General features: G+C 24.2%; 1 protein-coding gene across 2 annotated transcripts in view; it reads left to right on the forward strand.

The window, feature by feature from the left end:
* Positions 1 to 5,000, forward strand: part of RabX6 (RAS oncogene family member RabX6) — a 26,100-nt gene that overhangs the window by 447 nt on the left and 20,653 nt on the right. The gene's annotated exons all lie outside the window — the stretch shown is intronic.

Here is a 5,000-nt window from a genome sequence, read left to right on the forward strand (position 1 = left end):
TTAAATCGCTCGCACAAGGTTTTTTTCTTCTGATTTCTTATTAATTTATTACAGCTACCTTGTTTTGGTATTTCCTAAATGCATCATCACACAATTTATGTTTGACTTGGGAGATGATTTGAAGGAGTTATGTGGAAAAGCTCTTGTATGTGCATGAGCTAAATGTCAAGTGTGAAGTGCACAGCTTATTTTCTAGGAGTTCACTTCATGTGTGAAGATAGGTTTTCAAATATCAGTATTTTTGTAAAATCAAATAACATTTTAAGAGAACATACAATAACTAGGAGTCTTAGTCTCACTACCTGAAGTGGTAGTTATTGTTATTGAATTGAATTGCTGGATGCTCAGACACTCAAATTACAACAGGATGGACAAATGTGCAAAAAAGCAAATGACAGATGTAGCCCTTGTTGAGTGTGTGATAAAAGTTTAGGGAGAATATCCTGTGTGTGCACTTTCTGTACTCTCTGGGCATTAACAAAGGATCTGATGTTTTATACTAATGCTTTATTAGTATATCCTTTTAGATAGGCTGGTAAATCTTATTAAAAGTGCCGCATCACTGATACCAACAATACTGCTTGTGATGTGCATTTCCCATTTAGAGGCTTTAGTCAGTACTGACCAGTTATAGCAAGGGTATTAGGAGCAGTACATTTATTCTTACTGGATAGAGCTTGTAGACCTTCCTGGCAATTCATTGACAATAAAGAACCAGGCCAAACTGTTTATGCCAGAATATACATAGTGCAGGCATACTAGTATTTTGCTGAGAGATACAGTAGGGGTAGCTTATTTGTGATGCCAAAATCAGTAATAACTAGTTTCCATGGAACCTTGATATAACCCCTAGTAAAGAGGGTTGTAGGGGACAGAACCCTAGAAATTTTACTTGAATCTTTATTTGTATGGTAATAGCATCATTTATTGTTATTATTTTCAGTGTTTATCTGATAATTTCTCTGGGATTAATTTATGCTCTCACCACCTATTCGGGCCAATATCATTGTTATAATTGATCATCATTGACTGAAGCTATGTTATCCCTAGAACGACAGATGATGTTACATTCACACCATTGCTTGGCTGGTCTTTACGGCAGTGACTTGAGGGAAAGAAATTAAAAAAGAAATTTTAATAATAATTAGATAAAAATAAAAAGGAAAAAAAAAAAATTATAGATGAAAAATAAAATGAAAAAATAAAAAAATGGGAATAAAAATGAAGAAGGAAAATAATAAAACTGGAAAAAGGATGAATTGGATAAGAATGCAAGAATAGAAAATAAAACAAAAAAAGAAAAAGAAGGAATATAATAAAGGGAGAAAAAAAAGAAAAAAAGAGGGAAAAAAATGAAAAAAAGGAAGGAAAAAAAGAAAAGAGAAAAAAAATAAAATAAATGAATAGGATGAGAAGAAATAGGGAAAGAGCGAAAGGAAAAGAAAAGAAAAAAAAAAAAAAAAGGAAGAAAAGGGATAAACAAATAATATAAAGAAGAAATACGGAAAGGAAGAAATATAAAAATAAAAAATAAAAAAATTGAAAAAGAAATACTAAAAGGAAATAAAAAAAAAAGAAAAAATCAATGAAAATAAAATTAAGAAAAACTTAAGGACAATAAAGCAAAAAAAAAATATAAGCATAATTACGGAAATAATAAAAGAAAAAAAAGAAAAAAAAAGATAAAAAAAAAAAAATGATTAAAGAGATTATAAAAAAATATTAATAAAATAAAAATAAATAAAAATAAAAAATGAATAATTATAAAAAAGGAAAAATGAATTTAAAAGAAAAAAGAAAGGAAAAATAAGGGGGACTAAGGAAAAGGTAAAAAAGGAAAGAAGGGGAATTAACCCTTGAGAAAAAAAATAAACAAAAGAAAATGGAAGAAGAAAAAAAAATATAAATTATTAATAAAAATAAAAAAGGAAGAAAGAAAAGAAAAAAAAATAAAGGAAAATAAATAAAAAGATAAGAAAATATATTGGAAAGGAAAAGGAAAAAAAAATAAAAAAAATAAAAGGGAAAAAAAAACAAAAAAAAAAAAAGAGAAAAAGAATTTAATATTTAAATAAGGGGAAAAATTAAAAAGAAAAATAAAAAATGAAAAAAAAAATAAGGTGGCAATCAAATAAGAAAAAAAAAAGAAATTTAAAAAATAAAAAAAAAAGATTAAGAAAAAAATTGAAAAAATATATTGAAAAAGGAAAATAAAGAAAAAAAAATAGAAAGAAAAAAATAAAAAAAAATAATAAATAATAGAGAAAGAAAATAGAAAGGAAAGAAAGAATAAAGAAATGAGTAGGGAAGAAAAATAAAGGAAAAGGGAAAAAAAATAACTGTTTGAAAACTAAAAAAAATACAAAACAATAAAACACGGGGGAAAGGGAATAATGGGGAGGAAAAAATAGGAATGAAAAAAATATATTAAAAAAAAAAAGAAAGGAAAAAAGGAGAAAAGAAGAAAAAAAAAAAAATAAAAAAGAAAAAAAAAAAAAATGGAAAAAGAAAAAGGAAAAAAAAAAAAAAAAACAAAAAATTTATAGGAAAAATGAAAAATGGAAAATTAAGAAGGAAAAAAGAAATAAGAGAAAAAAAAAAAAATGGAAAAAAAAAAAAAATAATACAAAAATAGAAAAGTGAAAAAGGAAAAAAAAAAAATAAATAAAAATAAAAAAAAAGAAAAAAGAAGAAATAACAGGAAAGAGAAAAAAGAAAAAGGAAAAAGAAGAAAATTAAAAAAAAAATAAAGAAAAAGAAAAAACAAATAAAATAAAAAACAGGGAAGGAGGAAAAAAAAAGGATGAATAGAATAAGAGAGAAAATAGGCAAATATTGAGAGAGAGAAAAATAAAAAAAATAAAGAACAAAATGACAAAGAATAAGGAAAAATAAATAAAAAAAATGGAAAGAGAAAAATTAAGAGGAATTTCACAGAAAAATTATTAATAAAAAGAGAAAAAAAATAAAGGAATAGAGAAAAGAAAAAAAATGGGGGAAAAAAAATAGGAATAAAAAATTTAAAATAAAAAAAAAAAGGAATAAAATTAAAAAAAATAAAAAAAAAAAAGGAATGAAAGAAAAAAAAAAAAAAAAAAAAAAATAGAAATAAAAATAAAAAAGAGAAAAAAAAAAATAAGAAAATAAGATTTAAGGGAATTATAAAATGAAAAAAAATGGGAAAAGGGGAAACGAAGGAAAATAAAAAAAAAAATAATAAAAAAAAAAAAGAATTTAATAAATGAAAAAAAGACAATTAATTGAAAAAAGGAAAAAAAAATAAAATAGGAAGTAGAAAAGAGAAAAAAAAGAGAAGAAAAGGGAAGGAAACGGGAGAAATAATAAAGAAAAAAGAAATAAAAAAAGAAGATAAGAAAAAAAAAAAAAAAAAAAGAATAAAAAAAAAAAAAACATAAAAAAAAAAAAACAATAGAAAGGAAATGAAATAAAACAGAAAAAAAAAAAAAAAAAAAGGAAAAAATTGGGGAAAAAAAATAAAAAAAAAATAAAATTAAAAAAAATTAATAAAATTAAAAAAGAAAAGAAAAAAAATAAGGGAAAGAGGAGTGAGAAAAATAAATAAAAAAAATAAGAAAAGAAAGGAAGTGAAGGAAAAAAATTGAGAAGGGGCCGAGAAATAAAAAGTGAAAAAAAAAATATAAAAAATTAGAAAAAAAGAAAATAAGGATAAAAATAGGAAAATAGAAAAGAAAAAGGAAAAAAAGGGGAAAAAGAGAAAATTTAAAAAAAAACAATAAATATAAAAAAAAAAAAAAGTAGAAAGGAAAAAGGAATGAAGAAAAAAGAAAAAGTAAATAGGAAAACAAAAAAAACAAGAAGGGGAGGAAAACAATGAATAAAAAAAAAATATATTAAAAATAAGGGAAAAAAGAAAAATGCCATGGTCAATGGGCTTTTATCTGGCGAACTTGTAGGGTTATCAAGCATGTACCAGCTGGCTGCTGCCTCATTATATGAATAACCCATGGCTTTAGGTCTATGCATTTGAAAATACCTCAACGTAATGTCCAGGGAGAACCAAAACCGCCCTGCTGTTAACCGTATCCTGAACGGGCACGCGCTAGGTGCATGGAGTACAGTCACATTTACTGGCATTGACAATAGACAGCTACAGGTCATCGCGGAAATTTAGCTGTGTCACAAGGGTGTGATCACTGTCGTCATAGGGTTATCAGGCTAATGGGCAGTTTACATCATTAGTATTGTTAATATCAATGTTGTGGTCAATTCTTTTTGATATGAGAATTTCGACAAATGAGCGCTATTCACTTCTAACTACAGATGCAAGGCAGAAAAATATAATCTAACTTGAAGTTGTGGAAGGTAATGAATAAGAGTACATATGTAATCTTTTTACACAACATTATTATTATTATTATTATTATTATTATTATTATTAATTATTATATATATATATTATAGTATTATTATTAATATTATTATTTATTATTATATTATTATATATATATATATTATATATATATATATATTAATAATCTTATATATATATATATATATAATATATTTATATATTATATATATATATATATATATATAAATATATATATATATATATATATATTATATATAATATATATAAATTGAGCTCAAAACTCATTTTATACAATTATGAATATTACTGAGACTTCATAGGCCTTAGCGCACATCATGATACACTTACCAATTTACCTCTTGTATATGTAGTGTCTTCATGCATTGATTAGAGAAATTCAATGGTGATCCTTATTTTATAGGATCATATATTTCACTTTATTGAAGATTGAAGATAATATTTAGTAGAATATCTCTACTAGTAAGAAGTGCATAGTTCTGATTCACTAGATGACGGTAATGTGTGATGCAGGGTTAGTGTCAGTGAACTTTGAGAACATGTAATGTATTTTACAATATACTTATTCACTTGTATTTACATGGTAATTGGCCTGCAATTAGGATGGATTTTCTGCTCAGGTTACAGA

Source organism: Penaeus japonicus, unplaced genomic scaffold, assembly GCF_977035675.1.
Source record: "Penaeus japonicus unplaced genomic scaffold, GWHDUDI00000001_assembly GWHDUDI00000031, whole genome shotgun sequence".
NCBI lineage: Eukaryota > Metazoa > Arthropoda > Malacostraca > Decapoda > Penaeidae > Penaeus > Penaeus japonicus.